Here is a 27,987-nt window from a genome sequence, read left to right on the forward strand (position 1 = left end):
CATTGGCATGGTGGGCAGTGGGGCTCCTTGCTCTGGGGACTCCTGAGGGGACTTTTATCATTTTTATCAAGTTTTATCAAGTTTTATCCAGTTTTATCAAGTTGTTTTATCAAGTTTTATCATTGATCTTCACAATCAGGGCTATTTTTTGCAACTCACAGATGCCAGTGCCTGGGCAGCCAGGAAGGATGTAAATCTTCAGTACAGCTTTAACAAGAAACTTTCTCCAGCTTGCACCGGTACTGCCTTTTGTACAGGAAGATCTCTACTGACATATATACATCCATGGAGATCTGACCTTGCTGTCCTGACATTTGCGTTCATAGCAGGTAGCATTGGGATTAAAAATATGTTATGATGCCATTGAGCCTTTAATCTAATTTGGGGGATTTAGAGATAGGTTGTGTGCATTTGGTATTGACTGCCACAGACTTAACAACAGAGCCAGAGGAGGAGAGCTTGAAGAGATTTTGCCAGTAGTCAATATTTTGCAAACCCTTTACATTTGGGCACTTGTGGTGGGGAAAATAGGATTAGCATCTGCTGTAGGAAAAGGGGATCCAGATTTTCTATCAGGCCATCAGCCTACCTGCTTGTTCTCACCCTTTGCAGTCACAGGTCATCAGTGTTCCTCTTCCAAAGAAGACATCTGCACATGAAGCCCCAAACTCAGCCTACCTGCACCTGGGAGGAGAGCATTCCCAAACTCTGACCCCCATGCAGACCCATGGGCACATAGCCTTTTGGCAGAAGGCACACAGGGAGTTGTGTGTATATTTGTCCATTTATGTGCTGGTGAAAACACTTGTGGTAGCTAGCTTCAGCAGCCACAGCCTAGGGGACCCTGATGATCTCCCTCACCACCCCATGGTGGCTGAGGTGCATGTGGAGGTCCCCAGCTCCAGTTTGCCCCCAGCAGGTGGCTGTCCCCACTGCCTGGTGACATCCAGGGCTCCAGGGAACACACAAGATGCTCTGAGAGGACACAACACAGCGTGCGGGGTTTCCAAGGGCCTTGTTTCTGCCTGGCTTCCCCTCCTGCCCGGTGTTTCCAGCTGAGGCTCCAAGAAGATGTCATCGCTGCAAAGCTGAGCGGGGGCTGGAGAGCAGGCTCCAGCACTCAGGGCCCTGTGACCTCCCTGTTTTCCATTCCTGCTGTCATCAGCAGTTCAGCTCACCTACTTTTTGTCACCAAAAGCTGGCATCCAGTGTATCTGCATGCTTTCCCTGGCCACTGGAGGTGCCTATCTCTGGCTGCTGGCTGCAGAGGGAGGTAGATGGCTCACAGCAGGCAGCTAGCTTCTGATGACTACAGCTTTGTGAAATGCCTAGCATGCAGCGTGAGATGCCCTTGCTGCGTGCTGTGCCACAAAAATGCCTGTGCTGGGCCAGATATAGGTTAGCCCAGCCCATTTCTTTGCTTCCAGCAATGGCCAAATATTTCATGCCTGAGAATATATATTCCCCAGGACTCCCTCCTGGATTCCCACAGGTTTTGATTCAGGGACTGTCTGAGACAGAGGCAAACTATTTTTAATGACCTTGTTTCTTTTCCTTTCCACAAATTTCCTCAGCACTTTTTAAACCCAAATGCTCAGGGCATTTGGTCAGGGTGTTTGATCCCTCCTATACCCAGCCAATGCAGCCTGCACCCTCCATGTCTGGGCAATTGCAGAGGCCTGGAGCAGATGCAGGAACTCTCCCTGCAGCACATACAGTACCTCAGCTGGGGGTGTGCTGGATTGTCAATGATGCAGATGAGCCTTAACTTGAAAATTCAGACACCCAACACCTCTAAAACCAAACTTTGCATGGAAAACCTAAGGAATCCTTTCACCCCTTGTTCATCCCCTGCCCCACTCACACAGAGGAACACTAATCCAGTCCCCTCTCTGCACTGCAGCCTTCCTGCCCCTACTTGGCCCTATACGAGGGTTCACTTTGCAAATCCAGTGACAAAAGCCCTGAGAAAAGGGAAGACAGGAGGGTGCCTCTTTAGCCAGAGAGAGCTCTAGATGTATTTTCAGAGTTCAAACAAGGTTGGAAAAACAGGACTCGTTTCTTCTTCACCCCTCCATTTATCTGCCCAGTAAATGTTACAGCTCACAAAAGGACACTGCTCTTCGCAGCTGTTTCATGGCCCCACCTCTGCCCTTTCCCATTTTGGCTGAAATACACGTTCACTCTGCTGTAGCTGCTGTTTTTGGATCATGCTAAGACTTCTTCAGTCCAAAGCTAAATCTACCCTCATAATCCACCAAACTAAGTCCTAATAAATCCAAGCAGGTTTCACTTAACTACAAGCAGAGATGTAACTATTTGTGGGTTGCTGTGACAAAAGGATCCTAGGGATTGCCTGAGTTCAGAGCAGATGGGGGAAGCAGTCCCAGTAACACCGAAATTCAGTGCCCTGTTTGCACACTCACCTGCTTGCTTGAATCAACATCTTTACCACGCTGCCCCTCACTCTGCCAGTGAGTACAAGTACACATGCAAAAGAAACTTTCAGGACTTCTTTCAGAAGAGAGGCATTTTCTGGTGAGATAACTGTTATCTGAGAGAAGTACAGTGTTGTGAAGCCAGCAGCAAAAGTCAGGCATTGCCACTAGCAAAAATAAGCAAGAGCCCTGCTTCACCTGCCCACAGTGCAAATGTGCTTGTGTGGATAAGCAATTCCAGTCTAAGCAGTTTTATTTTGGCATGTGTAAGAGGCTAAAGCAGATTTTTGTAATAGGAGATGTAGATTGCTTTAAGCATAGGTATAATCGCCAGCCTGCCCATAATAAGTAATAATAATCCCAGTTCTCACATTAATTCATTGTGTGACCTTGGACATGACACTCACATCCACATTATCAAAACTGGCAAATGCATGCAAGTCCCACTGAAGGACAGAGGAGCTACAAGTGCCAAACATTTAAAAAAAAAAATAAATTAAGCTCCTAGGGTCTCAGGTTTCCCACTTCTAGGAGAAACTGTGAGAGACTGTTGAGAACAGGATCTGAAAAATGCACTGAGATCTTGAAAAAACACAACACACCTTAGCAGACTTAGAGTTTCCAGACTTTGAGAGCCATTAGAAGAATCTTTTCAGCATGAGTGCTTTTCCCAGCAAAAAGCCCCAAGTATGGTTGTGATAACCCTTTCTCTGCATTGTCTGGAGAGCTTTACTGATTTGGCACAAAGTTGGCGCCGCAACTTTTCTCTAATAGTGTTTTTGTTTTGTTTTGTTTTGTTTTGTTTTTCAATTTCAGTAACAGTTCTGCCTACCCCCCACCAAAGTTGTCCCATTTCTACAAAGTGCATCACAGTCACTAGGCTGTTCTTAGGACTTATTAGGTAGGATTTCAGCTGCAGAACTAGTATGACCATTATACTACCTTCAAAGGCACTTCCCAAAACAGGGAAAAAACAAAAGGGTAACACAGCTGGCACTGGTGATAAATCTAAAATCTTCAAATGTTCAAGCTTTGTGTCATCTCTGCACACCAGGGAATAGGGCAGGAGAGAGAAAAGTTCAGCAGCCTCCCTTTTTGGCATTGCCTCAGTGCAATTTGAAGCAAGCATAGCAATATTGAAAAGTTTTGTTTATAAACAGCAGGTGCTGGTGTTATGGTGTATGTGCTTCCCCTGGAGTCATAACCAGCAGCATAACTGGTAACTCGATCTTTGCTAACTGCTTGCTGCGATGCTGATAGCAGTGCAACCCGGGGGTACGACATACCTTTCAGGCCACTTAGCACAATCTGAACAATTTTGCTGGGAAGCCTAGATTAGTCTGGACACATGCCAAAATTAATGTTAAATCTGAGACTTGTTTCCCCTTCCCCAGGTCCTGCTTGTGACTGTGATGAGTCCTAAATGCTCATTTTTGCTTTTTGTTAAGATACTGATTTTCCTCTTTTCTCATCCATAACACAAAAGGATTTGATCAGGTTACGTTCAAACTTCAGCTGTTTATGTCATAGCTTTTCTGAGAACTCACAGAGATTTTGCTGGTGGCTGAAAAGGAAAGAAAAAAGTGTATTAAAATTGGCATCTTGTTTTTATTGCCAAGATTGTTTCTCAGGTTTCACAGAGAAGGTGGCATTTAACCAGGTGACAGCTCTTTACGGTCCTCAGTTAAACAACAGAACTACTTGTATTGTGATCAGAGCTGCTCAGGGTTTTCAGAGAAGACTCAAACACAAATAATCAGTTCTATGACCAAGCATTAATTTGAAGGTCTTAGAAGACAGGTTTAGCCATTACGTGTCTGAGCCCACAAACCAAACCCAAAGCTTGCTGAGCAGGGAAGTGACACTTCTTTGCTATGTGTGTCCTGTCAGCTGAAACAGCTAGGTTGTTAGCTGCACACCGATCAAAACATGCAAAGAGCTCTCTGATTTTCAGGCTGAGGGGAAAAAAACACCTCACAGTGCCTTTTTTTTATGTTGTAAAAAGGTTTACTTACATACAATATAATGGGAGGATAGTGCCATAAAAGTCTTTGCTGTGCAAAATCTGTGTCCTGTTTTTGCATATATCCTGACTATGGATTTTGTGATCCTTTTCTAACTGTTGCCTACATGCCTCATAAAACCAGCACCTAATTTATTACAAGGCCACCTTAGGGCTGCAGTCATTTTCTTTGCTTGAAACCTGCAAGCTAATCCTCTCAGGCTCTTGGTGCTCAGCACCCTTGCCACCATTCCTTTCACCCCGAGGATGAGCTGGCATTTCTCAAAACCTCACCAGTTTCCCCCCTTTGCCTCACCCCACTCCCATTTAACTCAAGCTCCCTAAGGTTTCTTTTAATTTTCGGTTGACAAATGTTCTCACTTTTTTCCTCATTCATCAAGCCGTGCACAAGCGCGTGTGTCTGGCACAGTTTTGGCAGGGGGCCCCAAACCGAGGGGAGAGCTGCATCCATCTGCTGCAGCTGCTGCTTCCCATCTCCCCCCGTGCTGCCAGAGTGCAGCCGTGCCCTGTGAGCAGGAGCCTTGTGGAAAGCAGCTCAATAAATCACTCACACACGCTAGGTACGGGCGGGGGTGGTGATAAGGGCAGCTGCCGAGTGTAACCCGGGCATCTCTTGGACAACACGTCTGTAAGCACATCTGCCATTTAACATTTGGGTGCAGGTATTAAATATTCCATGGAGTGCTCTGACAGAATGGAGATGAGAGGTTCACGCCTCTCCTTGGTCTGTGAGTGTGCTAAACTTGGCTTCTGCTCAGCTGACAGCAGAGCTCCTTTCTGGCTTCTAGGAAGAATGTGCTCCTGTGTACGAGTGCATTAAGAATCAAGTATTTCTTCTGAGTTCCTGCACGAGCCCCAGGTATCACCCCTGATTTGCAGTTGAGCTTGGGCCTGAAGAGGTTTGATAGCTGCCAAACTTAATGAAGTACAGAAAGAAAGACCACCCGGCACTGCAGAGTCTGGAAAAAAAAGGGAGGTGAGCAAACTGAAAGAAAGAGAACTTGTTATCTCTTCCTTGCACACTGAAATACCTCTAGGGAAAAAAAAATACAATAATTTCATTAATATAATCTAATAGGATGGGAAAAGTTGTGTCTTAAGAGAGAGAAAAAGAAAAGTCACAGTGCAGCAGAAGAGGTATTGGTGAGCATAGGTGAGGCTGCACCTGGAGCACTGGGTCCAGTTCTGGGACTCCCAGTACAAGAGGGAGCTGGGCATACTGGGGAGAGTCCAAGGCAGGCCACCAAGGTGATGGAGGGCCTGGAGCAGCTCTCCTGTGAGGAGAGGCTGAGAGCTGGAACTGCCCAGCCTGGAGAAGAGGAGGTTCAGGGGGATATCATCTGATCCCCCTGATATTTCCGTCTGTAAATATCTGAAGGGAGGCTGCAGCAGACAGGGCCAGGCTCTTGTCAGAGGTGCCCAGTGCCAGGACCAGAGGCCCTGGGCACAAACTGTCCCCCAGGAGGCTCCGTCTGTGCCCCAGGAGCTCTGTGCTGTGCGGGTGATGGACACAGTCTCTACTCTCACGTGTCTGACCTAGTGCTGCCATGAGGGAAAATGATTTGCATCATCTGTTAATGTGTGTGGGTAACAGACCGTGCCTGCTACTTTTCAAACATGGTATCATGCTAGCCACTCACATTACTCAGCTTCTTCCTAGTAGCTCCATAGGCTTGGGTGCCAGAGGCAAAAAGGAAGGCCTCATCAAGACCAACCCTCCTGCACAGCACCCACCAGCCAGTGGTTCTTGTGCCAAACAAAATAACCTGTAGGTCAAAATCACTCTTCACAGGTGTGAGATCAGTTTAATGCCAAACAACCCAAGGTAATTCTTACCGATGTCAATATGGCAGTGGCAGATATGTCTACCAAACTTAAAAAAAGAAGTAAAATCATTTGTATGTTTGCTGTCAGTGGCCAGTTTTGAAAATTTGCAAGGGAAGATGGGCACTAGCGTCACACAGGACCTAAACACAGGGACTGCTTGATACAAAGTGTTGGCTAATGTGGGTCTGGGAGAACAGATGGAAAATAAAACTGTTAATAGAACATGAAGTAAGATAAATTACTTCTGGTTTTAATGTTTTCCAAAATTCTTTCACCTGGTATATCTATACCTTTAAAAGAAAAAGATGCCTTCACAGCATATTGCAAGAGCATTACTCATGCCAAGCATGTTCTTGTTGTTGTCATCCTGAAATAGTTTGGTTACCATTAATTCTTGTCTTCATGCAGCCAAGATTTAATTAACTACATGCATTATCACTGTTTATATGTTTATATCTACCATGATTGTTATCTTATGCATATATAAGTGTTGGTGTTTTGAGTGTATAAAGAATTAATGCAAGGAGGCTTGAATCCTGCTCTGTCTTCAAGGGGGAGCTTTCCTTCACAGTAAAAACACACTAAGGTAAGCATCAGGATAGTGATACCTTTTCTCTTTTGGAGAGGAGGAGATCCCACCTATCCAGGAGGTACCAGAACTTTGCAGGTTAGGTGATGACAGCAAATACAAGAGGTATGATGGGGAGCTGAAATGATCTCAGGGACAAAAGAGATGTACAAGGATATCCCTAAATCAAGATCCATTCAATGAAATACATGCTCTGGATCAGGCCTTGCTTGATGAGTTTCCAGCTGATAGCTCTGTAAGCACGATGAGGGCTTTTTAACTGGTTAAAACGGAGAACAATCTGTCTGCAGCTGTAAGCAAAGTCTTCTTTTGTTTCTGTACAGCTGCCTCTAAATAAGGAGATCATACCGCTGATCTCTGGATTCCTGAATAAATTCATTCCTCACTTTATCTTCAAGCCTGTCTGGTGATAGGAGTGATTTAAGGATAACTGGCAAATCACCGTCATTCCATTCCTGAAGAGATGACGATTCAGTAAGTGGGGGCGTTGGACCATTCTTCTATAAAAATACAATGCCAGAGGTAGCCAGATGTTTCTTCTCGAACCTCATGGCCCATTTTAAAAGTTGGTAATGAAGCTTCTCAGCTTGGAAGGGACTTTTTTTGGGGGTGCAGAGTATCTCTAGAAAGTGTACGGAAAGCTTAGAAGGTGTCACAACATGGAGTTTACAGCAAGTTTGGGGTGGCCAAATCTGGTGAGCTTTGGGATGGGGTTGGATTCCTCCTATCCTGATAGCTTGATGGATGTGAGAGTGCTGTAGCTCCACAGTCATGGGTCCAGCCTGTAGTGAGGCTGGGCGTGTGTTCCCAGTAGACTAATACACATAAAATACGCACAGTCACACATACCACCGCAAAGACAAAGCAGTGCCTTTATCTGCCCACACAGCACTCCCACAGACATGAACAGCACAGACAACCTGAACCTGTTCCCCCTCTCTCGGGGGTCTGGACACAAGTCCTCTACTGGTACATACACACAAAATGTGGGTCACTCCAGGAGCTGTCCTCTGGTTGGCACCTAGCTCCTGGTCTCCTCCAGATGCTGGCACCCAGAGGTATGACACCAGGGTTTTGTGGTCAACTTCTGGGTGCTGGTACCCTCTCATCTTGACAGTCTGGTCTGAAGCTTGCTAGCACTCATATAAAGCCACTCAGGATACAGACCGGATCCTCACAGAAGCTAGTTAGAAATAGGATTTAATGAGAATGCAGGATAGATGGTGGTGATGAAGCACAGGGCTCAGTCAGGCAAATGTGCTGATGAGCAACCTCTTCATGCTCAGCTGAACCCTCATATCCCTTTTTCTCCTTTATTTCCTTATGTTTGTTATTACCTCAATCCCTCCATTTCTCCACATCTGGTCCTTCTCCTCAGCATCCCTTACTGACACTGACACATTCCCAAAGACTCCTGAAAACCTCCCGTGGGAAATTATATACAATCCTCAAATTCTCTGCCCCTTGCATACCATATGAATCACAGAATGGCTCGGATTGGAAGGGACCTTAAAGATCACCCAGTTCCAACCCCAGTGCCCTGGGCAAGGATGTCACCCACTAGGTCAGGTTGCCCAGGGCCTCGTCCAACCTGGTCTTGAACACCTCCAGGGATGGAACATCCACAAGAAAAGTCCTTTACCTTGTCAGGAAGTATCTCCCTTTTGCACACATTGCTGTCTGGCCTATTTGGGTGTCCCATCATGGGAGGTTTCATGCTGGGAATGGCATAATCCTTCCCCCTTGATGGATGTGGAAAACTGCTGCAGTTGGCCTCTAGTCAAACAACCTAATGCACAGAAACAATGTTTTCCATGTGGCTGGTAAAAGACAGGGCCAAGCAGAGCTACCCACAGGGAGCCGTTCTGTCTTGGCACGCCTGGATGCATGGAGTCTGTCTAAACCACTTAAAAATACTTCTTTAGCACAGAGGGATATCTGGATTTCCATCTCTCCTTGCATGCCTATGAAAAGATTCCCACAAGAAATCTTTATCGCTTCCATCCTGGAACATCCAACTCAAAATGCACGAAAGGAGAATGATCTTGGGGGGTTCAGATGCTAATGAAATTCAGTCCCCTGAAAGCTTCATCTTCAGAACAAAGTCTGTCCACTTCCCTGAAAGCACAAGTGTCACAAGTGCTTGCATGGAAAGCAGCATGGCCAGCAGGGTGAGGGAAGTGATTTTCCCCCTCTTCTCTGCTCTCATGATACCCCACCTGGAGCGCTGCATTCAACTCTAGAGTACCCAGCATAAGAAGAACATGGAAGTATTAGAGCGAGTCCAGAGGAGGGACATGAGGATGATAAAAGGGGATGGAGCACCTCTCCTATGCAGACAGGCTGAGGAATTTGGGGTTGTTCAGCCTGGAGAAGACCTGGAGAGACCTTATAGTAGCCTTCCAGTACCTTCAAGGGACCTACAGAAAAGCTGGGGAGGGACTTGTTGTCAGTGTAGTGTAGTGATAGGACAAGGGGCAATGGTTTAAAGTAAAAGAGGGTAGAATTAGATTAAATATTCTGAAGAATTTCTTCACTGTGAGAGTGGTGAGGCCCTGGCACAGGTTTCCCAGAGAAGCTGTGGCTGCCCCATCCCTGGAGGTGTTCAAGGCCAGGCTGGATGGGGCTTGGAGCAACCTGGTCTGGTGGGAGGAGTCCCTGCCCATGGCAGGGGGTTGTAGTTGGGTGGTCTTTAAGGTCCCTTCTGACTCAAAGCATTCTGTGATTTTGTGATTTATCCTCAGATACTCCAGGAACTGAAATAAACTTGGTTGCCAAAATTTAATTAAACTATCAGTTTGAAAGACCTGCGTGTAGTTTTGAGACTGTGTGGAAAATATGAGCAGAGACAGATTCCTAGTGTTAGCTAGGAATAACGAGCCAGCTTGTGGTGTAAGACTAGAAAGGCCAATGTTCAGTGTGCTCTTAGCTGACAAATCCCGAGGTTATGACATTAGGCTAGTCTAGTCATGGACTGCTGAAGGACTGAAACTCTAAATGTTTAATTTAAAAGGGGCATCCAAGCAAATGATCCAGATCATTTGCTGTTCCCTAGTGTGCTTGTGTGTGTTCCCCTAATATCCCTTATTGATACTAGTCCAACCAGTGCTTGACACTGCTTGAGCAAAGCCATTTGTGAGAGTGCAAGAGCTGGATTTCCTGTTGGCAACGTCTAGATCATGGAGATGCTCAGAGACTGACCACAGCTAGAGAAGCTTTGGCCCTTCTCATTTGTACTCAGATGGCTTTTTTCTTTACTGACATCATGTTTATTGGCACACTGCTCTGACTGAAGAGCTCTCCCATGAGAAAGAGGAAAGCTTTAAGCAAGCTTCATGACAGCTGCTCACTGATCTCCTCCAAAACTGCTGCAGGGTTTATTAGTCCCTTGTACCCTCAGGTGGGTTTTATGCCTCGTGGTTATGTCTAGGAGCAAAGAAACCTCTGCCAGGGCTGTAGTAAGAGAGAAAGCTGTCTGTTCTGTCCTGGCCACTTCAGTGCTGCTGCGGGGTCTGCCTGTTACCAGCCTCTCCTGGGAAGGTGGGAGATGCAGAAGGTCTGATGTTCAGAGGGATGTTGCTGGGGGTGGCCATCAGTGGGAGAAAGCAGCACCTTTTTGCTTATTTATCCCTTATTGACATAGTTTAAATAAAAACCATCATGTTAGCTGGTGTTATCGAGGCTCTGCCAAGAGATTGGCAGTTACAGCAGCTAATTAATAGAAAAGCCATTAAAGGGCTTTTTATCTTAAAAGTGGTAAGGTGTGAAAACTGTTTTTGTTTGCGTGATTTCAGTTCCCAGGCCAGATCATAAAATAGAGCTGCTAAAGGTAATCATAAAAAAATAAAAATTTTGATTTTCCAACTGTTTTGAAGATGTTATTTTTAGGGCATGTGCTCCTGTTAAATGTATCTACGTACTCCTAAGCCAAAAGGATGTGAAAGGAAACAAATGTGACGCTTATAAAACAGCAGCAGCCTGGCTGATAGGGCTTTCACACCAGGAGCCTGCTCTCTGGGGTCTCTCAAAAGCCGAAAAGCAAATTAATTCAGCCAGGACACAAACCAGAACATTGAGGCTGACTTTGGACCAGGCCCCATCTAAACAGCCGTGTGGCTAAGGTTAGCCAAAATCAGTCTCCACGAACCTTTGTCTTCCCCCGAGCTTTCTCACGAGCCACTGTGGGAGTGACAGGACCAGGAGGTGCATGGGCTGCTGACAGCATGGTGTTCACCTGGTGATGGTGAGCAGCCAAATACTTTCTACCCTGAAGGATGCTGCTCGGTCAGCATGGCTCTAGGGAGAGGAGATGTAAGCAGGGCTCTGTGCTCTCCTCCCTCCCCGATGACCCTTCCCTCCCCTATCCCGCTGGGAGCAGGGCCTGCCAGCTGGGCCCAGAGCTGCATTTCTCTGCAGGAGCTCCTGCTGCTCCCTTTCAGCTATCTGTGGGGCCCAGCAGCCTGCAGGCAGTTCTCCTTGGAAAGCACAACGAGAAGAAGAATGTAATATTAAAAATAATCCAGGCATTAGATTAGGAGCTGCTGTGGAAAAAAGCAAAGCAGAACAAAACAAAACAAAAACCCAACAAACACAGTATCCTACTTCTCTCTGCCCAAGTAACTTTCCTGGATTTTTCCAGGGGGAAAAGTCTGTTTAACTTTTCCCCCTTCCAAGCTGCTTTAAAAAGCTCTAAGGCATGATGCAAACTCCTTCAAAATCAGTGGAAAGCGTTCAAGGTCTCTGAATCAGATCCTGAATGCAGGGTGGTAAGAAGCCTGAGTATCCTGCCTTATAGTCGGGGTGAAAACAGAAATGTCCCAGAAGAGTTGCACGTTAGTGCTATGTGAGTAGCTATCTCCCTTCCCCTGTTCCCTCAGCCTTCCAGTGCCATGGTGGTTGAGCCTTTTCATTTTGAGGGAGCCAACCAGCAGAGAGGAGAAAGGGTCAGGCTCCCTCCTAGCAGTGCAGTTTTCATTACCAGTGGAGTTGTGGGTCACAGGAATGGTCCTTCCTCTGGTCCTGGGCTGCATAACCTCACTCACAGCCCCATGGCAGTGGGCCTGTGGCTGCATGATACTTTACCCCATAACTCCACACCCCATAAGCCCCTACATAATGGCCATAAAAACAGGTACACTGACAAAGCAGTAGAGGCTTGGATGACAAGAGCTGTTTTAAACCCACTGATTCCTGTGAAATACTGTGAGTTAGACCGGCTCTGCTCCCCAGAGTGTGTTTTGCAAACAGCTGAGGTGAAGCCTAGAGACTCATCAGTAACAAAACGAGCTCTGCCTGGCACAGTTTGTGTCAGGCACAGGCCAGGACAAGGTTTACCAAAGCCTTTCACCAGCCCTTTTCACAAAGGCACTGAATCATGCAGCAAAAACACACACACTCCTGTTCTCACTCAGCACCATTTTACAGAGAAAATAAACATTACAGATCTGTAAAGAAAACCCCACATCAAGCCAGTGCTCACTATATTAGCTTAATTTTTCTAAAAATGATGCCCCAGGCAAGTTTCAAAATTTAAATTTCTGATACTCCTTGTGTTTCCCCAAAGCTGTTTTTCATTAACTTTTTACCAAGCTGTTACAGCTCCTTGAGAAATTCGGAGTCTCTGCGGCTTCCGCCTCCTGACTGTGGGACTTGCTGAATATTGAAGAGCTACAAGGCTGAATCCTTTGCCCCTGGGCAAAATCAGCCGCAGTTGTATCATTTCTGACAGAAGTTGTGACAAAACGCCAGCTTCTGCTTAAACACCTGTAGTGCCTGTGCAATATTCATCAGTCTACCTGAAGTGCTAGAGAAAGCTGATGTGCTGGCAGGTATGTCTACAGAAAAAGTAGTAAGTACTTCAACAAATAAATTTTGGGTGCCTAACATATCTCCAGAATAAAAATATTTTGTCAAGCCTGTGGATATACCCAGGCAAGTGAGGTGTCTGTGGAAAATGCATGTATCCCTTAGAAAATGTGTTGCTCCTTCACAGTGCCATGGCTCTAAAAGCCTCTGCCATAAGCAGAGTCCCTGGGTTTGTTTAGGATCACTGCTGTGTGCTTTAGGGAAGGCTGTTGGCTTGGGTTTTCTGAGGGGAGTTATTTTGTTAATTTTTTTTACTTCACTATTTAGACTGTACTTGTTTTCATACTTTATACGGACCTTGCAGTGGAACTTAAAAATATGCACAGCTGGTTATTTCCTCTTGCTTGAATGTGGTAGCTCAGATTTATACTACTATTACAATCAGTACAGCTAACAATGATAATAAATATAGCAGCTATTTAAGGACAGATTCTATCAGCATCTTCCTTTTCATGAAGCGAGGTCCTTGCAAAAACTGCTTCCTGCTGCAAAAGATTTTTCTGAACCACTCCTTCCATCATGCTCACAACAGACACTTTCCAGATACTCTAGCTCACCAGACACTCTTGGAAATGTCAGATATGTCTTTTGTCAAGGGCTTCTGTTTTTAACAATATATTAATATTTCAAGCAAGTTCTTGGCAAGTCTTCAGATTTTGCCAGTGGGTCCCAATGTCTTTCAAAAAAAGAGTGAGATTTATGGGCAGTGCTGGTGGGTGGAGGGCTGGACATCAGTAGTGTAAAAAGCATACCTTGTGGTTTTAGTGACGCATGAAGTATAATCACAGCTGGTAGTGGGTTGCATTCCAGCCCCTGTGACAAAGATAAAAGGCAAGGTGAAGATTTGCGATACTAATTATTTATGGGAGCCCGGTGTTCAGCTGTGCAGTGCTGCCATGGCTAGATTGCCTTTCAGAAAAGTACTGTAACATTGGCTGCCCTGTAATATTAACTGCACTCAGTTATTTTTGCATGGATGAATAGTGACAGGCCAGAAGTACTGCTTGTCATGCAGGTCTGACCTGAGCACTGTGCTCCTGGGAGATGTTCCCCCTGCTCCCTGGATAGGTCTTGATTTATCCCAGAGTCCCAGGGAGCAGGGACATGTCTGGCTGCCCAAATCAGAAGGTCTCAGACATCCCATGGGTACAAATCTTGTCCTCCTCATCTTCAAGGCACCTTGCAGTTTACTATAAAATGGCTTAGAGAACTGTTGCCTTGCCCAGTCTTGGCTGCCAGTCGTATCTACAAACCACCTCCATCACTAGGCTGAAATAAGATCCTCCCTTCCTTTATAAGCCAGGTCCAGCAGCAGGGCTGCCACATGTGGAAAGCACCATGAAGGGCTGTGGGGAACCCTTTCCATGCTCCTCTCCGTGGAATGACTTTAAAGCAGTGCAGACCTGAAATATTTCAAATACAGATGTAGTCCCTGGCTTTAGCTCAAGGTTATTCCTGAGCTGTGATGAACAAACATGGATTTTTCAGGTGGTGTAAATTTGGTTGTGTAATGCAGTCCTTTTATTTCCTTTGATATAAAGTCAAATGTGCAAATATACAAAATGGGAGGTACCAACTGAGTGCATGTAGACACCACAGCTTAAATATCTGCATCTCAGTGAGCCACCTCAGGCGTCTGCGGAGTCCAAGGCACAGTCCAACTTACCCACAAGTATGAAGACATCTTCACTTGTTTAAAACTCACTTGGTTAAACATCCTCACTTGTTTAAACAGGGAACAGTACTAAAACAAAACAAGACCAAAAAAAAAAAATGTTATTAGCTCTTCAGAAAATGATTTGCTCCAAGCCTACATCCACTCCAAAATCTACCCCTGCCATTCTTCTAAGGTAGTGAAGATTGCCCTCAGAACTAAATTCAGGCAGGCAGGAGGGCAGGAGAGCCCATCTGTGATCCACAGATACCCGTTTCATTTGTTTCATTTTGTCACTCAGTCCTCTTATATAAAATAACCTCCCTGCCCCCAAATAGGGACAATTTATCATCACAGGTTTGCTTCTCTGTCCCTGTCCTTAAAACTTCTTGCATTCCAGCCATGTTAAACTGCAGACTCTTATTTTACCATCATGATCTTCTCACTCAAATGTCTAGCTGTACAGAAACAAGGAGATTAAACAGCCCCCTGAGGTGAAGAGAATATGTGCACTCACTGGTCTGGATGGACACAGTTCAGAAGAAGGTTTTAAAGTGGAGATGCTTAAGGAGTGCTAGTGGATGTCAGGTTATTTGCATGTCAGAAACACATCTGATGAAGACAACCAACCATAAACATCGAACATTTACAAGCCTTCTTTCATGCTCAAAGAAACCTGATGCTCAGCCATGTAGATGAATCATTTCTTTCCTCTCCATAGCAGAAAGTTCACTGAAATGGAAAGCAGCTCTTACAGATGAGTGCTTGAACTGGAGTTATTAACTATATTTTAATAGCTGGCAAAATGTATTCACTTTGCCTGTTATCATGTAAATAATTTTTACTAAATCCACTAAACCATCTTTGCAAGATTAGATTGGATTAGGCATGTCATAAAAATACTTTTAATGAAAATGTTTACATCTTAAAGTGGATTTAAATATTATTTCCTATCGCTTTAGGGTCTTTGTACAAAGGACAATAAGGTTCTTTATGTATAAATAGTTCAAAGCATCCAGCTTAAACTGCATTACTTGGGAATGTCCACGTTGCCTTTAACAGCCCACTCTTAATTTGAAGTACTGAGGTAGAACAGTAATCAAGCTCATTTTCTAATACCTGGAAATTCACTTTCTTATACTAAAACATGTGATTTATATTTTAAGTTAACAGTCTCTTAAAATAAGGTGCTAAATGTAGAGGTTATTAAGCATGTAGTTTACCTGAGCTGCCACGAGAAGACCTTGTATATCACACTCTTGCCTGGGCCGAGCCTTTAAGGCAAAATTAATAAGGGCTTAAGAGGAAAACACTGCTACAACCTCACCAGACCAAGGACACCCTCCTCATCCTTCTTCTGCAGCGTGTCCCTGCTGTCCCTACAGACAGCGGTGACCTTGTTCCCCAAAGAACTGCTCATCCAGCTCTAGCCAGGCACCCTGGGGCTCCCCATGGTTTCCTTCAGTGGCCTCCCACCTGGGGGAGGGCTCAGCCCAGCCTCTTGGCGTATCTCATATAGGATGGGCATTAGCACATGTTTAAGTATTTTCCTGAACCAGAAGTTGTAATCATGTGTTTAGTGATCTATTCCAAGGAACTCAGTTTGGTAATTTGGAAGCTGCTTCCATGGACAACTCAAATGCTCTGTCTAGCTGAGTTATCTGATGAGGATTCTCAGATACAAATCTGGGGGGGAGTCCAAAAGATGGAAATGGAGGGAACTGCTGAGGTTTTGGCACAATCCTGCCTCCGAAGTCAGAGCAACACTGGCTCCTCTCCTCACCTGAGGGTTTGCATTGTCATTGAAGGAAATTTAACAACCCTTGCACCTTTGCTGCTTTTTTTTCCAGCCTTTTGCTCAGGAGTCTTGACACCCTTCAGTACATTTTATCCTGAAATAAATGAAACCACTTCCAGCTATATGCTTAGGTGACTTTAAAATGCATTTTTACATTGCTTAGATGGTCAATCAATACTATACAAGACTTCTGAAACAGAGGACTATGCTTTTAATCAGCCGTTAGCCCTGGAATAGCTGGCTGCCCAGAGCTGTGAGCCAGCAGCATGGCACTGATGATCATGTTGTTCTTCCTGCTAGGCAGCAGGATTTTCACCCATGTGCTTGCAGAAAGACCCATGTCCCCCGTTTGTTTATTTACTAGTGAAACATTAGTTTGCTTGGGGAATTTCAGCCCGTATTTTGAGAATTTTGTGCGCTTTCTTGTTTTGTCTTTCCATATTCTCTTTTTGCTTTTTTTTCTTCATCTCAAAGAAGAAGTTCATTGAAAAAGCTGGAATACCTGGGGGGAGTATGGGGGGGGGTAAGGGTAGGTGGGGGGTGGGGAAGATGGAGTACTTTTGGGGTTGTTTTTCAGTCCCTTTTGATCTGGAAATATGGTGTCCATAACAAAAGCATTTGGCCTGTATCATTTGGAGTGCCCTCCTTACTGGCTGTTGCTAGCAGGCTTTGTTTCCTTCCCCTGTGCTATGCTGTGGGAACAACTGGGGTAGGTCCAGATGGGAATTTTGGAATCAGTCCAAAAAAGCGATCCAAAAAAAAGACCAGCAAAGCCCCTACTCAGGGGCTACCTTGCATATATCTACACATTTGCTATGCCCTGTGGAGCTGTGCTCCTGCCTGCAGAGACCCTTTATTTCCCAGGGCTCAGCTCTGGGTGTTAGGGTCAGCCACCTGCTGTTGATGGCTGAGTCCTTGCCCTTGCAGATCTTCATCCCTTATGACACATCCCTCTCTGCTCATGGTTTGTCCCTGCCGGAGAAGCTCATTTTGGTTGTACCTTATATCTTCTACTCAGGGACGGCATGAGAGAGAAAAACCTAAGCAGCATGAGATGAGCATGGGTCACAATGGTCATGAATGCAAGGGGTAAGTGCCTGCTTCAGAAATAGGAGCCGGGCATGTCAAGTAGCCTATAAATAAACAACTTTGGGGCCCAGGCTTTCAGGCACATGTATATGTCACAGAAATGCCTGTTACAACTCTTCAGCACTTTAAAACTGAAATTATAGCTGCAAGCATGTGACTGGGGGCAAGAGTGTGAGGGGACCCGAGACGTATAGCAGGTCACACACAGCAGTTGTAAATTACGATGGAGCAATTTCACCTCCACAGGACAAATGGAAAGGTTTGCAGCAGGTAACCTGTGGCCCTGAACTAACCTGTCAGGCTACATCTGTCTTATTTGGGGCCAATAGATATTGACCCTTAAGGTAGCAGTTGTAACCTAGTCTGTCTACAGGAATCTCTCATACTCTCTAGCTGTCCCATTTGCTCTGTGTCCTTGCATCCAGAAATGCATCCCTGAGTACTCCCGGTGACAATGTGCATGTGACATCAATCTCTTTCTATGGCTAACAAGTAAAGAAAAAAAGATGAGTTAAACTACCATTAAAAAAAAATAAAAAATAAAAAAAAAAAAAAAAGAAAATGAAATGAAGGTGTGTTTGTGGTTGTTGTTAGCTCAGTCTATCTCACGTGGAGATAAGAAGTGGTACAAGGCAGATGGAAGGTTAGATGGGCTACCAATGCTTTGTTTCTCCAGGGATGGGCTCTGGATGATAGCATAACATAAATCAGTCATAACATAAATCACACAGAGCACAGCTGGGTTGGCAGGGCTGGTACAGCTCCACGTCAGTCTGCAGTGGGAGAACGGAACCACCCCAAAACACAATACATTTAGAAAATAAAAAGAATAAAACTCAACCAAGTCCCCTGAATGGTTCATTGTGTAACCCCCACAAGCAGCAGCACAAGAGAAGTGGGAACATGATTTTGGAAATCGCTCCTGCAGGTGGTGAGGTAGGCAGAGGATCGTTCAGCTGAAGTGGCCACAGAAAGCTGAAAAATGTGCCTGCACCATGAAAAGCTATCATGGACAGAAGTTTTCAGGTTAAGCCTTCCTGTTTACAACCATCCTCACCCCAGAGCTCAGAGGAAATAAAAATAGTATTGCAACTTAACAGAGGTGGGCAGAGAATTTTGTGCATGACTCGTATCTGTGGGCTTTTCCCAAAAAACTGTTTCTTGTCTGGCACCTATCTCTAGCACCACACAGTGCCCACGACTTACACCTCAGATCAGCATTATCTGGTGTGGGAAGGTATCCAAATAACTAAAATAAGCAGGAGAACTCAACAGAAGCCTCCTGCACATTTGGACTGTAATGTGATCTTTATTTCACCTTTTTTTTCCCCTCAATAAGAGGGCATGCAAGCTCCCTGAAAGACTCAAATAACAAGTAGAATTCAGCCTCATGATTAAAGGGAACAAAGTATTGGGAATAATGTGTGCGTTATTGGTGGTACTATTTTCAGCACAGCCTGGGAGAGTCCTCGTTTGACTAAACAAATCAGTCAGTCTGTATATAGGCATTCAGATGGAGATTTGATTTGTTCTGGAGAGAGTCGAGAGGTGTGCATGGAGGGAGGAGATCCCACACCTGGGAGAAAAATGCAGAAGTTTCTCCTTTAAAGTCTTTCCCTTGCGATTTAACCGAGGCACAAAATGAGACATTTTTTAAATGCATGCAAACCACAGGATTACTACAGAGGGATCTTTATCCCAGCTTAAATGCAGAGCAGGCTGGCATTTAACTGTGCCATGGGACCGTGATTGTTTGTTTTTGTACAGCACCTAGCACAACTGAGACATTGACCTGGCTGGCCCTGCAGTGCTACAGTAATTAAAAACATTTGTCTAAAAATAAATGTGACTATTGCTTTTAAAAAGAATCCAGTTAGCACAGGTTGTGTCAGCATAGTCTCATGTACTGGGGAAAAGTTCCTGGAATAAAGACTTTTTATGTTGAAAAGTAATTGTGAGACTTGTTAACGAAGATGAACTCTCTCTTAAAATATTTCCCTGTTAGTCAGTTAAAGGATGTTAATGCTCCTTATTTGCACCTTCGACATCTCATGTTTTCATACATCAGCAAATGTAAAGGGCTACTATTAGACGGTGAAAGTGCTTCATGCAGCTTTGAAATCCTTTCAAAGTAGCCACAACTTGGTGTAAAATAGGCAAGTGTTTCCTCTTCACTGAGTTCACCCTGGAATGCTGTGCTATTCCCCCATATCTTAAGGCAGCTCCCCTGAAAGGAGATCTGGAGACATTGGCCCCTGAAATCCTTTTCTGACCACTGCTGCTAACCTCAGGGCCGTGACTGCAGAGCCAAACTGTGCTGTCCTTCTTCAGGAGCTGAGTTTCTGAGAACGCTCCTGCTGCTTATCAGCCCCTCTTCAGAGGTGATGAATTGCTGCTGATAGTCCTCTTCAAGGGAGCCAACCACACCATGAGGAGCAGTGTAAGGCTTTGACGTTGATTAAGCCACTTGGTGGTTATCCACTGGCATGTGTCTGTCATTAACTATTAATTAAGCTAATGAAGAGATAAACATTGGCTTTAGGAGCCATCCTGAGACATTACACGTTTGTTCTTGCTGTATATCCATATGCTAGCATATGCAGAAAATGAGTTAGGTAGCACTTAATTTCTTGGGCTATATGTGTCAAACTGTATTTACTCCTAATTTTAGAAAATGTCATCTTGCTTCTGGCATGGCTGAAATTTTATGCCATGTCTAACTTTTAGCAACCTGCTTTCTGTCAGCCCACACCGACAGCAACTAATGCTCTCCGTAAGCCTCATCTGGGCTTACAGAACCCAGGTCTGCTCTGAAAAGGATTTCCAGGAAAACCCTTGGTAGGACAATACCATGCATTATTTAAGTTAGCGCTGGCCAGTATCCCTGGCACTGAGCCAAATGCATATTTTTGGCTGGCATGGGGCTTCCCCCAGAGTCACAGCTCCTCAGCCCTCCTGCAGCATGCAGGATGGCTCCTAGCTGTCCCCAGACTGCAGGGACCCACAGGGGCACACACGGGCACCCACATCATCACCTTTCAGCCCTTCTGCCTGCACCACTCTTTTCTGGCACCATTGACCATTACTCTTCTGCCCAAGGGTTCAGCATGTCTGTTGGGGCCTTGCTGCTCCTCTTCAACTCATACCAGAGTCAAAGACAGGCAAGGAGAAGAGGGATCCTGGCCCCAGAAGCAGGAACATCTCCTGCTGTCTGAACATCTTCAGTCTCTGCAGAAATTAGTTGAGCTTAGCATGTCTTTTTGATAGATGCATTCCTGGAACACGCAAATCTACAAAACTCACAGAAAACATTATATGGAAAGGGAATCACTGTTGATTCAAAGTGACAATGTGCATTCAAAGAAGAGCTGCAGTTCTCAGGAGCCAACAGAGAACAATGCAATTTCCTTAAAACTTACTTCAACTGGAAGAGGATGCAATAAGGTCTAACTTTAACCAAATATCACCACAAAACATGTCCTAGTGATGCCTCAAAAGAAAACTAGCAATTTGTTTAAGTTCTGTCTGTGCATTCCTTGTTCTTTATTCTTATTTTATTTCCATACTAATTCCTCAGTGTTCCTGGAAGTCTGAAAAGAAGAAAATATTAAAAGATAATTTTAATCTTTAGACACACTATTCTTCTCTGTTCCTTTGCAATCCCCTATGTCTTATCTATGTCTAAAAGTCTGTTGTTTAATATGTTTAGCCCAAATAATTTTTAGGTTAAGAAAATATTTTCACATTGACCTAATGGACATCTTCATCATGGTAGAAGTATCTTAATCTTGGCATAGTATTATGGTAAATTCAAGGAATCATATTTTATAGGATAATAGGTTTTGAACCCTTGGTGCTCTGAAGATCCTTGAGTTCAGGATATGAAACCTGGAACTAGAGCTTTCATCTCAGAAGTATTTAACACAAACAAACAAACAAAAAAAAAACCACAACAATTATATAACACAAACTGTTTTGCAGCCTAAACTTGGTTTTAAAAGTAAAAGAGTGAACTGTCAGAGTTGGGGGAACACTGGTGTTAAGGCTTATGTTTCTTCTCTGACAATATATTAATAACACTTTATAAAGCAATGCAGTGGGCAGGATTTTGGAAATCAAAAGGAGCTTTTACTATTGTGCTTGGTAAATAATTGAGGTTTTGATTTAAAGTGTTTCTGTCTGTCTCAAAGTACAGTGTATAGACACCACTCACCTCCCCAGCTTTGCTTAGCCTCTCCCTCCTAAACATTTCCTTTTTAGAGTGCCTCGCATTGTGCCAGGCACTTTGTTTGCCACCAGCCCGAGCAGATGGAAACGTGCGTGCCTCGAACAAACGTGACCTTGTTAGGCTGCTCGTCCTTCACGTGTGAGCGAGAGAGATGCAAAACGTTACACCCACTGCCTTCCCGAGGGTGAAGGGACTCAAGCAGAGCATGTCTGCCCTGCTGCGAGGTGTCTCTTGGTATCACTGCCTCGATATGATCAACACTGCAGTGACTGCTTTGCAGCATCACCGCGATGCTACAGAGCGTATGCTCGCCCCCGCCAACGCGTGCTCTCTTCTCACCTCCTGGAAACCCCACCCGGGGGCTAAATGGGGTGTGCTGGGGAGGCAGCCGTGGCTGTGGGCAGTGTGTGGGCAGCTTCCTTCTGGCAGTTGTTAAAAGGGAACCTGAGAGATATGCACAAGAATAAAAAGCAAATGGGTGAATGGAAAATGAGGGTAAATAGAGGTTTGTAAATATCTTTGGTCCGTGACTGAGGTTAAAAAAAAATGTTCTAAAAAATGGCTGTAGTCTATTTTGCCCACGCCATGTTTTGCTATAGAATAAGTGGGATTTATCTCGCTTTATACAATATACAGGTTCAAAATCTAAAGTCTGTTGGCAGGGGGTCTGTGAGATACACGTATGGGGACTCTGAGACACCCACGTGGGGCAGGCAGAGAGGACAACCAGCTTGCCCAGAGAAGCTGTGGCTGCCCCATCCCTGGAGGTGTTCAAGGCCAGGTTGGATGGCCACACTCAGTTCATTGCCTTAATAAGAATAAAAATTGTTCCTCTTATAACTCTGTGAACTTCAGGCAGCCGAGCCCAACCCCTGCTGTGAGATGTGCTAAGAGGCTAAAGGCGAGGGCCAAGGGAGGGTACTGTTCCCAGCATGAATCACAGCTGCGGGCAACATTGTGGTGCCCTGAAAGGTCCTTTCCCATTTAAAGCATCTCCTTAGAAGAGGAATGTTACCAAGCGTGGGGGAGTCCAAGAGAAGGGCTGCAGAGACCAAACCTGGTCAGTGCTGGCCGTGAGAGGTGGAAGGGGTGCAGCTCCCCACCAGCCATCCTAAATATTTTGTCCACCCCTTTTAACCCCTATACAACTTCCAGACACAATTTATCTTCTGCTGGCATTTCCTTCTGAATTCTCTGTTTGAGGGAAGGAAGAAAATGTAATTAGAATGTAGTAAGATACCATTAGGGATAAATGGGAATTTTTGTCTCCATGGCACTACCATCCTTCTAAATTAAATAAATCTAGGCCCTTTCAGTATTGATTACGATTACTGAAGCTTGACAGTGGGCATCACAATAATTTGTCTTTAACCCTTTCCCCTCTGTCACTGGAGGAATTCCACAGATTCGGGGGGGGTATGGATCAGGCTATCAAAAACTTCATGTGTGCTTTCCAGACTGGGCCGTGTGGGTGACTGATGGCAGCTCTTAGCAAGTATTAGCTCACTGAGCAGTTGTTAGCAGTAGGCAAGCACGATTCAAAAGACAGACAGCCTGAAATCAGTAACAAGTTAGCACTCAGAACAACTTAAAAGCAAGCCCTGATACCTTTATAATCTCTCCTTTGTTCGGGGTGGTGATGGGGTTGCCAGCTAGAGCTTGTCCTCTCCTTTTAGGGTGTAGGTCCCTGCTGTTGGCAAATTGTTTTCGTGTTTGCTAAACTGGCCAGCTTGTGACCTATTAGCTGCTGACAAGTGAAGAGGGTGCTCTTCTATCCTTGGGACAGTAATCAAAAAATAATGGGCCAGATCCTCAAGCCTGATCTGGCGCTTCTGTGGTGTGCAGGCGGCGAAAAGGAGCTGGCAATCATCCGGCTGTAAATGGCCAGCTAAAAATGCCTCTCCTGGTCACCCCACCTCACAGGGAGGGTAAAAAAAATATGAAGCAGGTGGAGATCTGCCCCATATAGAGATCAGCTTAACCCCAATCACTGTGTGGTCAGGGTTCCCCAATGCAAATGGGTGTCTTAACCCATAGGCATGATATAGACTGCTAAGAAAACTCCTGGGGTCTGGTCCTGGTAGCCCTCATTTTGTGGATCAGCCTAGAGTAGGCTGCAGGTCAATCAGGTTACTCTGAGGCCTGCCACCAGCTTTCTGCCAGCAGTGTTTCTTGGGGCAAGTCATAGGCAGTGCTGTGTCTGAGAAGGGGAGGAGAGAGGTTATCAGTAACTTCTAAGCAGAATTTGTGCAGGAATGGGGAACAAATAAGAAAGATATTTGGAGCTCCTTGACCCTTTCCCTGTTGATCTTGACCCAAACTGGTCCTTTTTTTTTGTTTTGTTTGTTTGTTTCCTTTGTGCTTGCAATTGCCTCTCTTTCTTTCACCCTCACCCTCTTTGCTGCCCTCCCCATAGGTGAGGGGTGATAGGCAGCCCTGTAGCAGGAGGTTTCTCCAGGCCTTGCTGGAACTCCAGAGAAGAAAGAAATATCTTTCCTGGCAAGAAAACGTTGGCAGCATTAGTTATTGCCAATGCCAAGTGTTAAGAAAAAGACAAACAATGAGACAGATTTCAACAAACTAGAGATTAAAAATGTGTGTCTGGATTGTGTTAATGGCCTCCTGATACTTTGGCTTGCAGTGTAAGGAAGGGTTGTATATGTGTGGGCAGGGAAGGATGTTACCTTAACAACTTTCTTTATCTATCACAAGACTTGAAGGTGTCATTTTGGAAAATTAAAGCTGATATTCTTGTTCGGTCCTGTGTCTTCAGGCCTGGAGTAAAAGATCAAAATTTTATTTAACCATTTGAAAAAAATGGTAAATGGGCAACACCATGCAACTTGTTCTGACCTTCTGCTCTTAAAGACATCTGAGTTTCTGATGAAAACATCATTCAATAGTCCTCTACCACAACTAAGAACTGGGAGAAATAAGTAGTCTTGCAGTGGTACATTTTGTTCATTTCTGTCATTCTGTGGCTGTGCAGAGCCTGATTTCCTTTGCCCAGATACTGGAAATCACAAGCCATCCCCATAGGACTATTATGCTCTAATTCCTGATTAGGACTTGCCCCAGATTTTCCTTCAAAAGCATTCTCTAGTGAAAAAGAAAAAAAATATATATTTTTAAATTTTATCAATTTTATTTTTATTTTTTTATTTTTTGCCAATGAAACGTTTGCTTCCTAAAATTGATGTTTGGTTTGTTGGGAAAACAACTGAAATGAATTGAAACTTTGACTGTAAGACCTTATGAGAGCTATGGTTCAGCGAGCTTAGGGGCTGTTCTTCTCTCTCAGGTTGGTTCCTCACCTGCAGCACTGTATCCCAGGGAACCCAGCTCCTCAGAATGAAAACACAAAAATAGCACAGCTTGTTATGGGATCCTGGTGTGTGGAAAGGATGAGGAGCTAAGACAGAGGGTAAACAGCTCTCAGCAGGCACTTCAGAGGCATTTCTAAAACACAATTTTTTATTATTATTTTTTTAATTATTTTTAGCATGACCTAGAGGTTTCCACTCTCTCTCTCTCTTTCTATCAAGAAAATTAAAATTTCCTTGCAAAACAAGGGAAGCACAAGGAGCACAGTTTTTCTGCTCAGCTGGTACAAACTATTTTTGCACCTGTGCCATTTGGCTCTCTCTGCAGATATTATTTATCTGTATTGCCATAGTGCCTAGGAACCCTGACAGAGACCAGAAACTCATAGAAACCAGAACAACATTTCTTTTCTGAAGCCGAAGTAACAGATTTTAAACTGACAAATAGCAAATCCTTACATTTGTTTGACAAATCCCTTAGTACCTTTCAGACCAGGATGAGAATTTAAAATATAGATGAATTTAAACAAGGATGTGTTGAAGTTCCTTATCTATCAGATAATAAATCTGCAAAGATGTCAATACATATGCAACATATACACCAGATACAATAAGAAGCAGAGACTTTTTAGCAATTCAAAACAAGAACAAGCTCCTACTGCTTTATAGAAATATGTAATGGGAAAGTATTTTTTTTTCCTTTTCCATTTTTCCTTTTATAGTTTTGTATTAATCTTGGCATTATCAAAAATGCAGAAGTTCGAACTGCCACCCCGCTTTTGTTTGGAGCATTTGGTGTGGATTCCCTGATGTCTAATGGGGAGACAACCTCAACCCTGTATGTTTCCATAGTTTTGTTTCTCTAACTAGCTTTTTATTTTCTTGACTCCTGTAGGAAAAACAAAACAAAACAAAACAAAACAAAACAAAACAAAACAAAACAAAACACACATATATTTGAAATCACTACTCCTCTAACAATGTATGTGAAAATTATCAAGGGCTCTTAGTGGTTGTTGGGTGATACATGCACACAGTATGACCATGCAAAAAGACATTTGCAGCAGTGTAGCAAACAGGTTGTTCTCCCTTGAAAGTCTTTCCGAATTCTGCAGAGCCCAGGAACCTGAAAACCTTACCTGTCAGTTTCCTCATATCAAATTAATTAGGAAAACTATTTGAAAGATAAGTTCTTATTTTTTGCCTTCATGTTAGCATTTCAAAATCTTCCCTAGAATCAGCTCTGGTGTTTTAAAGCAAATGCCATGTGGGAGGAGAGACATAGTGCTGAGCAAGAGCAGGAACAGCATGGGACGGCCGTCTGCCAGGTTCTGCCTCGTCATCCTGAAATCCAGTTCTGCGGGAGCTGTGAGTCACTTTCATGGATATAAAAGTAGAAAGTTTATACAAACCCAAGGGGAGCTACGGGCTTTTATTGCTGGTTCCCTGCTGGCTGCTAGCTCTAGCTTTTCTAGCCTGGTTCTCCTTCTTATCCCTGCATTTTCTCAGTCCTCAATAGCTCAGTCATTTTCTTCTTTATCTCCACAGCCTTGCTAGTTTTGTCACTTGGGTGCTGCAAGCAAAACAAGCACACTGACCTTCGGAGGAGAAAAAGGAGGGCAGGTAGATCATATCACGCATCTGCCAAGTTCATACCTGAACAGTGACTGACCTGCCAAATAGAGCTGGGGTGTCTGGGGCTGACTGTCCCAGACAGTCTCTGCTGCCCCCGAGGAGAAGCTGTTATCTCTCTGACAGGGTTTGGGAGAGAGCTGAGGAGGAGCAGGAGGGGAGTCTTCAAGCAGAAGAGAAAACAAGATGGGAGATTGCCTTGTCTCTGGGATTAATGGTCTTCACTGGCAAATGTTAAGTCAAGTTCAGACAGGAATCCTCTCTCTTGTTCAAGCACTAACAGACAGAAAGATAGACAGAGAGAAAGAAAAGAAGGAGATAACTAATCTGGAATGGTTGTCTCTGGTCCTTATGTAATGAAAAGTCAATAGGTCCTGGGCCACATGCAGATGGATCAGGCACTAGCGTGGGCAGTGTTGGTCGAACACTCCTAAGAGATCAACAGACCCCAAATCTCTTACCTGGTCAGAGCAAAAGACCTGACTATCCCAAAACTTAGCTCTGGATTTTCAAGATAAACTTACATGTATATAGTAGAGAAGATACTGGTTTATAGCTTGTTTGACTTCAGAAACATAAGTGACTCACTCATTGCCCTTTAAGATAACAGTGTGAAGATTTTATCTGCTTTTGGTAGCCATTACAAGTAAATAAATGAAAAGGTCACACAGACTGTGATTCAGGGTATAACTTTGATCATTGTGAAGAGTTTTGCTGTGTCATGGAAGTGAATGAGAATACTGCTCTTGGCCTTTTCTCTTTAAATTCATAAAGAACTGTATGTAGATTTTCCTCTTCATCTGCAGAAGTGATTTAAATTAGCACAGTGGGGGAAAAAAGCATCCTATGTAATGACAGTTTTACTGAACTACTGGGTCATATGATTCGCTTTATGCATTTAGTGGGTTTTCTTTCAGGTTGCAAAACATGGTATCAAGACCTTTTATTTCTTATAGTTCTATGATTTATCTTGTCCTTCTGCCTGCTTCTTCCACAAAGTTATACTGTTCTACCTGCATAACACTCATCTGCAGCACCTCAGCTAGTTATATCACAACGCTTTAGGACTTCTGATGAGGGTTAAATGGCAGGGTTAGGGATTTCTGCTTAGATGTTTCTGCTGCTCATTTTTACACCTTCACTAACAAATTAGAGAGAAGGCACACAAAGGTCAACACACAGTCCAGAAAAAAGCCACCAGTGAACAATGCATTTAAAGCTTTCAAATGGTCCATAGGACTGATTCGTAGTCAGCAATTTCATTAAGAAATGGTAGGTGGTTGCATATTAAACTAAGTGGAGGTCATAAAAATTTCTGCCATACCATGGCTGTTCATTAGCCCTTGTGAAATAAACACAGTTTGATCCACCCACAATATTGTTTCTGACTCCATGTTATCTACCTGGGGAAAGTATCTAAGGAATAAAGCTTTTGTACTACAGGCACAAACTGCCAAAACTAGAGCAGATTTGGAGAACAGTGTTAACAAAATGACTCATAAACATGGTCAGTCTGTGTAT

At 44.2% G+C, this 27,987-nt stretch overlaps 2 long non-coding RNA genes across 2 annotated transcripts in view; both read left to right on the forward strand.

Annotated features, from left to right (window-relative positions):
- Nucleotides 1–5,057: 5,057 nt before the first annotated feature.
- Nucleotides 5,058–27,987, forward strand: part of LOC140000718 (uncharacterized) — a 31,597-nt gene continuing 8,667 nt past the window's right edge. Inside the window, exon 1 of the long non-coding RNA XR_011805890.1 lies at nucleotides 5,058–5,437. This is a non-coding gene — a long non-coding RNA (uncharacterized lncRNA). The remainder of the gene's footprint in view (nucleotides 5,438–27,987) is intronic.
- Nucleotides 6,886–27,958, forward strand: LOC140000716 (uncharacterized). The gene is made up of 4 exons (XR_011805889.1): nucleotides 6,886–7,351; nucleotides 12,467–12,705; nucleotides 26,070–26,202; nucleotides 26,383–27,958. It is a non-coding gene; the product is annotated as an uncharacterized lncRNA (long non-coding RNA).

The sequence above is a fragment of the Anas platyrhynchos genome, chromosome 1, assembly GCF_047663525.1.
Source record: "Anas platyrhynchos isolate ZD024472 breed Pekin duck chromosome 1, IASCAAS_PekinDuck_T2T, whole genome shotgun sequence".
NCBI lineage: Eukaryota > Metazoa > Chordata > Aves > Anseriformes > Anatidae > Anas > Anas platyrhynchos.